The following is an 11,038-nucleotide window of genomic DNA, read 5'->3' on the forward strand; positions in this document are numbered from 1 at the left end:
ATGCTCCTAAATGGGGGGTCCTTCCCCCGGTTGGGGAGGGGGCACTGTTGAGGGGAGGGCTCTGGTCCTGCAATTTGCTCATTATCTGCTCTTCCTGCAGAGGTAACGGCAGGTTATGTAGCCCCACGGCCTAGGATGGAATCCCAGCCCTGCCACTCTGGTGGCTCGGCTGGTGGCTTGTCTGAGTCCCCTAACCTCGCCTGGAGAATGGAGGTAGGAACAGTACAGACCAGGTGAGTTAATTCCTGCGTAGCATCTGGCCACAGTGCTGGCACCGAGTCAGTGTACCGTGACCTTGAGCTCTTGCTCGCCTCCTCCAGACCAGCTCACAAAATATTGTCTTTCTAACAGAGGCAGGAGGAACACAAACCTGGACCATTCTTCCTTGTGGAATCTTAATTCTTATTTTCACTTCCTTCTTGAGCTGGGGCCGGGAAGGGAGAGCTGAGCTTCCTCAGGGCTTCTGAAAGCTGGGAAATGGTTATTGTCAGAAGCGGCCCCTCTTGAGGGAGCTCACCTGCAGGGGGAGTGGCCACATCTGGTGAGTCAGAACCCGGGCTCCAAGTGGGAGTTTACAGGATAAGACAGGCGAGTGGTTTTAGAACAATCAATCGGCTCTCAGGATATACTGGTAAACAAGAAAGCACTGAATGCTGTTTACTTTAAAAAAAAAAAAAAGAGTGTGCTTATGGGGTGCACGTGAAAATGTGAGAACAGTGGAGGCTTTGTAGGAGTTTGGTTTGAAAAAGGAAATTATATGATAAGGAAAAAGAAGATGATATATATTTTTTTCTTTGCACAATTAGTTCGCTGTAGTAAAAGAGAAAGTAAAAGTTGAGCATGGACTGTGTACAGGCGGGAGGGGTAGTCGTCCCAGAACGTGGACCGTGTGCGGGACACATGGATTTCGAAATGCCCTGTGGACTAATGTCGTCATCCTGGATGGACCACCCAGGACAGTGTTGATGAAACCTGGCGGCAGTGCAACCATTGTGTCAGTAAAGAAGCACACGGCGGCGGTGGGGCGCGAGGGGGTGGGGGTGGGGGGGACACGCTTGCTTTCAGGTTCCTCGGGAATCAGCCCGGCGATCTGTTTGGGGCGATACACTTTAGTACCAGGAAGATGGAGAAGGATAATGGTGAGCCCCGTGGTCACAGCCGATTGCACGGAGCTGAGAGCCTGGGCACATTATCGATGAGGGGACCTGAGTGTAACGGAGGCTTTTTCCGCCCCGAGTTTAAAGGCAGCCACCGTTTCTGTAGCAAATGAGTTACCATGACCTTGCAGACGCCCTTGTGACCGGGAAGTGATAAAAGAATACTGAGGCTTTTCAGTTTGCTACCTGGGTCCTGGGAAAGGAAGATCAAAGTGGAGTCAGTGTTGCTCGGGGGGGGTCTCGAAAGTGGAGCTGGGAGGCCCCTGAGAGTGGGTGACTTCTGCATGTCTCAGCCTCGGTGGAATCTGATCTTTGACGTCATCAAGTCATCCAGAACATCTACCGGAAATGCGTGGCAGTCTATCGACGTATCAGACCCCTACCCTAAAACAGTTTGTGATTCCTTCAGGACACATATTTTCTGATCTGCGTCAGAGTCCATCACAGTTCTCTCCGGGCAACTTTTAACAAACTTGTGGGCTTTTTCTTTTCTTTTTTTTCTTTTGTCTTGTAAGCCCCTGACTCTTTCTCCTTCGCGGAACACTCTTTCCCAGATTCCTGACTCTGTGTCTCCTGAATTGTAATTCTTAAGACCCAGAGTAAATGCTTTTCTTATTTGCAGCTTCTTTCGTCATCATGATCATTGGCATCATTCGTCGACACTAACTTTAGGGGGAAGATTGGGCCAGTGACATATTTCTGTGGGTTTTTGAATCTGTGCATGGAATTGCAAGGCTGAATAAAAGCGCCATCGATTTTGAGTTTTTAACCAAGGAGGGTATTATTGGTGGATGACCTTTGGAGATTAAGAGCACATCTGCAGGAAGACAGAGTAATTTAGATCATTTTTACTTTATGGCTTAAGGTGGGATAGAGGACCATCCATCTCCTAATTCATTCATTCGTTCTTTCATTCAGGCACTAATTCATTCAACAGACTTCAGCTGCATGTTAGAGGCCGTGATGGATGCTCCAGGGGATGAAGGCAACCAAGACAGACTCTGCCTTCAAGGAGCTGTAGCCAGTTCCCTTCGAATCAGTTTTTCACTTTTTAAAATGACTTTGTTCTTCATATTGGAGAAGAAGTTGGTATGGATGTTCAGTAAAAATTAAACTTGTTCAGCTAAAAATTTAACTAAATTGCAACATAATTGTATAAACTTTATAAAGACGTATCATTAAGTCTTTACATTTGTAGGTATTCCTTCAACATCCAAGCTCCTAAGAGACAGCAAACTCCTTCTGTCATGTCGTGGCAACTATTTGAAGCAACAAAAGGGAAAGAGATAGTAAAAATAACTCATTCCAGTTGGCAGAGCATCACTGTATAGTTCTCAAAGTGCTTGTATTTATCAGAAATAAAGCTGATACCCTCTTGGCAGCACTAGATCAAGTTGGTCCATTTTGATGCTGACAAGAGGACTGATGTTCTTGCTTTTCGTGGTCTGTGAGAACACTGTGTACCCTGGACTCACCAGAGTTGATGTAATCCAGGTTTGCTGACATTCTTGAGGCATGGAAATTTTTCCTTATTTTTATTCCAGCTCCAAAAGTTTACTGAGAGAACATCCTAGAAGTAGCCTTTCATGGCGGTAGCCATCAGTCCTGGCTACTGATTGAAATCACTTGTGGAACTTAAATTGTAGATGTCCACTGAAGACAGATGATTAGAACCTACAGGTACATTTTATTTTTAGTTAATTATTGAGCTTGAATGTTTAACCATTGGACAAGGATTAAATAAGTTGTAGTATGTCTTTAATGGAATGTTATGCTGCCATTAAAAATTATGGTGGGAAGAATTTGCTGAGCTGAGAACATATTCATAATGCATTGGTTTTTTAGAAATTTATTTTATTGAAGTATAGTTGATTTACAATGTGTTAATTTCTGTGGTACAGCAAAGTGATTCAGTTTTATACACACACATACACATATATATGTAAATACACTCACAGATATATATATACACACACGTTCTTTTCTATTATGGTTCATCACAAGATATTGAATATAGTTCCCTGTGTTATTTAGCAGGACCTCGTTGTTTATCCATTTTATATATAATAGTTTGCATCTGTTAATCCCAAACTCCCAATCCATACCTCTCTCAACCCCCTGCCCCTTGGCAGCCACAAGACTGTTCTCTATATCTCTGAGTCTGTTTTGTAGATAAGTTCATCTGTATCATATTTTAGATTCCTCATATAAATGATATCATATGGTATTTGTCTTTCTCTTTCTGACTTAGTATGATATTCTCTAGGTCCATCCATGTTGCTGCAAATGGCTCATAATACACTGATAAGTTTTTTTAAAAAAAAAGCAGGCTCAAAAGAGAATTCAGTGTATAACATGACAGTATTTTTGTTAAATAATTATGTATTTATATGCATCATACAAAAAGCCAGAAATAACTGCACAAATAACACCCAAGATGGTAACCTCTGAGCAGTGATTTTCATTTGTCTTTTCCTTCCTGCTTTTCTGTGTTTTCCTTCTAAGTTTTAAGCATCAGTTGTATACGTATATTGCTTTTATGCTGGGGGAAAAATTCCCTCAATAAATGATAGTGATTTCCCCTTTCCTGATCAAGGACAATGTGGTGAGATGGACCAAAGAAATTAGATACACATGACTGCCTCATTCTTTCACTCATTCATTCATTCAATGATTATTTCTATTTAGCCTTTAGAACTTTTCTATTACTATTATTTAATCTTTTTCTTATTTATTAAGTAAAAAATGTCTTAAGCACCTGCTGTATGCTTGACACACAGCTTTAAGTACTCTGGCTGCAGAGGCTCAGTTTTCTCAAATCCAGCAGAAGAGGCTCTGAGGAGCTTGTTGACATGCCGGTTCCCTCCCTAGAGACTCTAGTGAAACGAATCCTGGAAGGGCCTGGGAATTGCCTATTTTAAACAAACAGCCCACATGGTTCTGACACAGAAGCTCTGGTACCACCCACTGAGAACCTGGGAGGAGCGGGGCGCTTGAATTTGAATGGCTTCAAGTCTAAAGATGCTGAAAAGGGCGAATGTGAAACCTGGTTTGTTGGTTCCAAAATGGAATGTTGACCAAGTTTCCCCAGGATGTCCTTCGATCCTTACTCTTTAGCTGCCTTATCTTAGGATATGATAGGCCTAAGTGGGGTGACAATCAAAATATACCCAGCCAGGTTGCCAGCCTCCTTGAAGGTTATTAGATGAGGCAAACACTTCCATCCATAAGGGCGGTCAGAGAGCAACAGCACAAGGAGTCAGCCATTCCGACAGTGGCCACCACTTCGGGAGTAGTTATGCTCTCCAGGCAGTTGTCTAAGCATTTTATATTCATTTGCTCATTGAATCCTCTCAAAACCTCATTTTACAGATGAGAAACAGGTTTTAGAGAGATTAATTAATATGCTTGAGATTATATGGCCAGTCAGTTGGCTTACATCCAAGAGACCCTCCCGGGCTCAAGCACTGTATTATCCTGCCTCAAACTTGACCAGGGGCCACTGTGCAACCTTTAGATGTGAAGCTGCCTCCAGGACTCAAGAATATTGACCACCCAGGCTGCTTGTTGCTTGGTGGCCCTGGTTGAACGTTTTCTGGTGTGAAATTATTATTTAACTTCAACCTTTGAAAACTGTGCCCTTCATGGTCTCAGCTAGTACAAAGTTAAAAACACTTGATAAAATGCATAAAACACAGCCAGCAGCACATTTCCAAATCACCTTGTAAGCTAGGCAGCATTCCCTTAAAACACATTCTTGGGGCAAAGCAGTTAGGAAAACTTCCACCCAAGTCTGTGGACAGGGGGTGTCTGTTGAACCAGCGAAAGCTGAGGATCTGAGGAGGCAGCCCCCCTGCAGTAGGATGGCTGGTTCAGGGCTTTGAGAAATTTGGGCAATGTCAAAGATGCAGGGAAATTTACTACAGTTTTTATTCAATAGCAAAGCTCACATTTGAAAACCACCTATCTTCTACTCCACCCCCAGGCATATTTTTTTCTTTCCCCCACTTTTATTTGTAATACTACAATGGGGCTTGTTATTATTTCAGTTTTTTTTTTATTTCATTGAGATTTGGTTCACATACCATAAAATCCATGTACCCTTTTAAAATGTGCATTTCAAGACTTCCCATTGTGGCTCAGCAGGAACGAACTAGTTTTCCGTGAGGATGTGGGTTCAATCCCTGGCCTTGCTCAGTGTGTTAAGGATCCTCTGTTGCCGTGAGCTGCGGTGTAAGTTGAAAATGAGGCTCCAATCCCGTGTTGCTGAGGCTGTAGTGTAGGATGGCGACGATAGCTCCGATTTGACTTCTTGCCTGGGAATTACATATGCTGCAAATGCGGCCCTAAAAAAAAAAAAAAAAAAAAAAGATGACAGATAAAAGTACGTTTCGGTGTTTTTTTGTATATTCGCAAGGTTGTGCAACTGTCGTCACTATGTAATTTAAGAACATTTTCACCAGGTCAAAAAAGAAACTTCATACCCATTAGCAATAACTCCCCTTTCTTTCCCCCACCAGCCTCTGGCAAATTGTGAAGATTTTAATCTCTTCAATTAGATTACAAGAGACCATGAAACTTATCACTCTTGCTGTCACAAAGAAGGTTCTTAGTAAATGTGTAGTAATTTTTTTTTCCTTGGTGATAAAGCTCTGAACCTTAAGACTCTCTACTCTTTCTCTGGGCTTTATGATAATTTAAAATTGTATTAAATAGGGAGTTCCCTGGTGGCTCAAGCGGTTAAGGATTTAAGGATCCAGTGTTGTCACTGCATTGGCTTGGGTAGCTGTTGTAGCACGGCTTCGATCCCTAACCTGGGAACTTCCACATGCCCTGGCCTCAGCACCCCAAAAATATCTATTAAATAACTGGAAGAAGAAAACATGGAACTGAGTTTTTTCCCCTCTTCCCTTTCCATTTAGGAAGGCCTGAACTCAGAGGTCTCATGTCAACCAGATAAATGTTTTACTGGCCTTTTAAAAAATTCAATTTGATTTAGGAAAAGACAAGGACATCTTGGGTCTTAACAATGTAACGCCAACATTGACAGTTCAGTGATAGTTCATGTTTTTCTGGCTTATACAAACACAACGAGGAAATTAACAGCTTGGACTGTGGGAAAAGGAGAAGTTATGCTGAAGCTCTGATAGACAAGGGTTTTAATTGGTTGTTTACGGAGTGAAAAGCAGGTCACACATAGGCTGAGACGCAGATTCGGTCATGCCGGGAATCTACAAACTCAGTGCCTTCTCATTGGCAGAACATGAAAGCTAAAGATTATCCTCTAATCCTGCGGCATTTTTAAATCCATGGACTGGGCTTTGCTGCACAAAAATTTTTGCTTGAAGTCACACATTCTTTGGCGATACAAATATGTTGTTTACTCCTGCAGTATCTATGGAAAACTTGTCATAACGAATGTCTACAGCGGTTACTACAGATGAAGTTGGTTTGGTCACTGTCTGGGATTGACTATGCTCCTCCACCCCAAATTTCCATTTTTTAAAAAAAGATTTTTATTTTTTGCTATTATAGTTGATTTACAATGTTCTGTCAATTTCTGCTGTACAGCTAAGTAACCCAGTTTATATATATATATATTATTCTTTATCTCACATCATCCTCCATCGTGTTCCATCACAAGTGACTAGATATGGTTCTCTGTGCTATACAGCAGGATCTCATTGCTTATCCACTCAAATGCAATAGTTTGAATCTGCTAACCCCAGACTCCCAGTCCATCTCATCCCCGCCCCTTGGCAACCACAAGTCTGTTCTCCAGGTCCATGAGTTTGTTTCTTTTCTGTAGATAGTTTCATTTGTGCCATATTGTCCATTGACAGATGAATGGATTAAGAAGATGTGGTATATATATACAATGGAATTACTCAGCCATAAAAAAGAAGAAAAGAATGCCATTTGCAGCAACATGGATGGAACTAGAGACTCTCGTACTAAGTGAAGTAAGTCAGAAAGAGAAAGACAAATACCATATGATATCACTTATATCCACTTCTTTTTTGTGTATGTTTTTAAATTCAACTAGTGGAAACTTGTGACAGTTTTTCCTCTGATGAATAGGAATATGAGAGCCAGTGCACTGCTGAAAAGTGGAAACATCCCAAATGTCCATCAGTGGTTGAACAGATATAAAACATGTGGTGTATCCTACAATGAAATAGTATTCAGCCATAAAAAGGAGCAAAGTACTGACATAAGCTCTTTACCACGTGGATAGACATTGAAAGCAGCATGCTGATGAAAGAAGCTAGATGCAGAAGGTCACAAATTGTATGATCCCATTTGAGTGAAATGCCTACCATGAGGCAAATCTATAGAGACAGGTAGTAGATTGCTCATTGCCAAGGGCTGGGGAAGGGGGATTGGGGAATGACTACTAGTGGGTATGGGATTTCTTTTTTGCAGTGACGGAAATGTTCTGGAAATTATATAGTGGCGATGGTTGCATAACTTTGTGAATATACTAAAACCCGCTAAATTCTATACTTTAAAATGGTGGGAGTTCCCACTGTGGCTCAGTGGGTTGAGGGCTGGACATAGTCTCCTTGAGGATGTATGTTCCATCCCTGGCGTCGCTCAGTGGGTTAAGGACCCAGCATTGCTGCAAGCTGTGGCATAGGTCGCAGATGTAGCTCAGATCCTGTGTTGCTTTGGTTGTGGTGTAGGCCTGCAGCTGCAGCTCAGGTTCAACCCCTAGCCTGGGAACTTCCATATGCTGCGGGTGCAGCTGTAAAAAGAAAAAAATGGTGAATTTCATGGTATGTCAATTATATCTCAGTTAAAACAAAAAAAGCTAAGAGAAAAGATTCTCTGCCAAGCATCTCAAGGGGTTAAAAATGAGATTGGAGGGGAAAATCTAATCCAGTTTTGCTGGTGTCTGTGTTGAAGGTGATTTAGCCACTCCTCTGTGAGGGATTTGCTAGAATAAAATCATCAACACCCTCTTTGAGGCCTTTATCATTCTTGCCTGGATCGTGGAACTTAAGAATTTTGACAGTTGCAAAGGACTTTGGAGATTCTAGTCTGATTGTTTCACGTGGTAGGCGAAGAGACTAGTTGCAGGCAATAGAGGTGATATGTTCAAGGTTGCCTGTTAGTGACTAAGCTGGATCTGAACCTCAGTATCCTTTTTTTGTTTTGTTTTGTTTTGTTTTTTAGGGCTGCACCTGCAGCATATGGATGTTCTCAGGCTAGGGGTTCAATCCAAGCTGTTGTTGCTGGTCTACACCATAGCCACAGCAACACGGGATCCAAGCCGTGTCTGCAATCTACACCACAGCTCACGGCAACACTGGATCCTTAAGCCACCGAGCAAGGCCAGGGATCGAATCCACGTCCTCATGGATACTAGTCGGGTTTGTTAACCGCTGAGCCACGATGGGAACTCAGAAACTCATTATTCTTGATCTTTTTTGCCTAGTTTTCCTCCCTCTCCTCTGTCTCCCCCTGCTCAAATATTGCTGTGTGTGGCAGAGACATTAATCTTCCCTAAACACAGATCTTATCCCCCCTCCCTGCTAAAAACCTTCATGGCTTCCCAGTGTCCCCAGTCTTGTCTCTGCCACTTGGCTCCTATGGCTTCCGAAATAAACTGTCCTTGTTGTCCCAACACACAGGGTACTTTCCAATCTCACATCTGTGTTCATGTTTTGCTGCTAACCTTTGAATGTACTTTTGCTTTGACTCCTCAGCTAAATCCCAAATTTCTTGAAGATCGGGACCATGTCTTCTGTGTCTTTGACCTTGGGGCCCAGGGCCCAGGGCAGTTCCTTGAACTTGGTAGGGACTGGGAAACACTGGTAGATGAGTTGATTCCATTCTGGGCTGTCTTTGCCTGGATAAATCCAAGGAATGTCTTAGAGGAGTTCTGTCAACAGGTGGCTATTTTGGTGTCTCATCTCTTCTGCTGGAAGACCAACCTTGAGTTTAATTTTGGGGTGAAAAGATTCTAGGAACCTCTCATGAGAATAGATTTAGGCAAAACTCACCAACTTAAAAAAGGAACCAAATGCTATTTTTGAAAAACTTTTTTACTTATTACAGAAATAATTTGTGTTCACTGTAGAAGATTTGGAAAATTCCAAGAAGTTCCAGGAATATAAAGAAGAAAATGAAAAGTGCCTATAAGCTTAGCTTCTAGGGCAAATCTGTTGATAATCTTTGGTTTGTACAAACTTTTTTCTGTGCAGGTGTACACCACAGATAGATTGTTTACAAAAATGAGATCCCACTCTGCATGATGTTTTGTAACCCAATTTTTTCTGTCTTTTTAGGGCTGTACCTGCGGCTTATGGAAGTTCCCAGGCTAGGGGTCCAATCAGAGCTGCAGCTTCTGGTCTACACCACGGCCACAGCCACACCAGATTTGAGCCATGTCTGCAACCTACACCACAGCTCATGGCAATACCAGATCCTTAACCCACTGAGCGAGGCCAGGGATCGAACCTGCATCCTCATGGGTACTAGTCGGGTTTGTTACCACTGAGCCACGATGGGAACTCTGTAATCGTTTTAATTGAAACATGAAAATTTTAATGCATGGCATGAAATGGGCAGAATTCTGTGGCCGTCAACTCAAATGACTCATTCTGATGACATGGAGAAAGGGCAACTCAATATTTGTTTTGCTTCTTTGCTTTTCTTGGTGCAGAAAAGGGTAAAACAGACAGGGAGGAAGTGTTCCAAGAAGCAAGGAAGGAGTACTTTTCTAGCCCCCGTCTCTCTGGGGGGTGTGAAGCTGCTTCATCTTTTTGGATCTTTGTCTTCTTCCCCGTTTTAGGAAAGAACTGTGTCCATTGAGGTCCTTTCTCATCTCTAGACTGCTGTGGGCTTGAAGGTTTTCCTTGTCCTTCCTTTGTCCCTGGATATTTCGGAGCCCTGTGTGTTCAAGAAGGCAGGGTATGTGACTGCTTTTTCCCTGATCGATGCCAGCATAGTCCCCGGCAAAGAATCGACACTTAACAAATATTTGTTAATGAATGAATGGATGTGATTCTCATGAACGATGTCCTTTGTCACAAACATCATCTGACCACGTGGTCTTCTGTTGGAAGCACCAAATAGGGATTCTATATTTAGGTCCTTGGAATGGGGATAAAAATACAAGTGAGTAACATCACTTGGTTCATGGAAAATATTTTCCCCTTCTCAGGATCCCGTTTGGCTCTGCGGTTCCATTAGGGAGATATTACTAGTTTTTTTCCACAGGTAAATGAATGGCCAGTTTCCCCTGCTGGCCTCCTGATTCCAGGTCCCAGGTCCCTTCGTTGTCTTCTCAGGCTCCCCGGTTTCTCTTTGGTGGGGAAAGTCATTCCACAAGCACTTCAGCAAGTCGAAAGCAGAAGTTCTCAAACTTTAGTGTTTTTAAGACTTGCCCAGGGCGTAGTGATCCACCTTTTAAGTAATTGCTCCGGTGATTTTGATGCAAGTGTCTGTAAGGTACCCTTTGAAGAACACTGGCTTAAAATATTTCAGGTGTAGGGAGTTCTGGTCATGGCTCAGCGGTAAAAACCTGACTAGGATCCATGAGGACACAGGTTCGATCCCTGGCCATGCTCAGTGGGTTAAGGGTCCGGCGTTGCTGTGAGCTGTGGTATAAGTCGAAGACACTGCTCAGATCCCACATTGCTGTGGCTACAGCTACAGCTCCAATTCAATCCCTAGCCTGGGAACCACTATATGCCGCGGTGCCGCCCTAAAAAGATTAAAAAAGAAATTCAGGTGTAGTATGTTGTCAAGCAGAGGAGGTGGCCATAAGCCGGCCATTAGGATCAACCACATCAAGCATCGGCTTGTCCAAGCTTTGGTTTCCAAGGAGACTGGGAAATAACAACACAGTGGTTCATGTTCATTATAGGTGT

At 42.8% G+C, this 11,038-nt stretch overlaps 1 long non-coding RNA gene across 1 annotated transcript; it reads left to right on the forward strand.

The window, feature by feature from the left end:
• On the forward strand, positions 272 to 7,039 carry LOC102164637. The gene is made up of 3 exons (XR_299365.3): positions 272 to 541; positions 2,076 to 2,837; positions 7,001 to 7,039. It is a non-coding gene; the product is annotated as an uncharacterized LOC102164637 (long non-coding RNA).

This window comes from Sus scrofa, chromosome 13 (genome assembly GCF_000003025.6).
Source record: "Sus scrofa isolate TJ Tabasco breed Duroc chromosome 13, Sscrofa11.1, whole genome shotgun sequence".
Taxonomy (NCBI): domain Eukaryota; kingdom Metazoa; phylum Chordata; class Mammalia; order Artiodactyla; family Suidae; genus Sus; species Sus scrofa.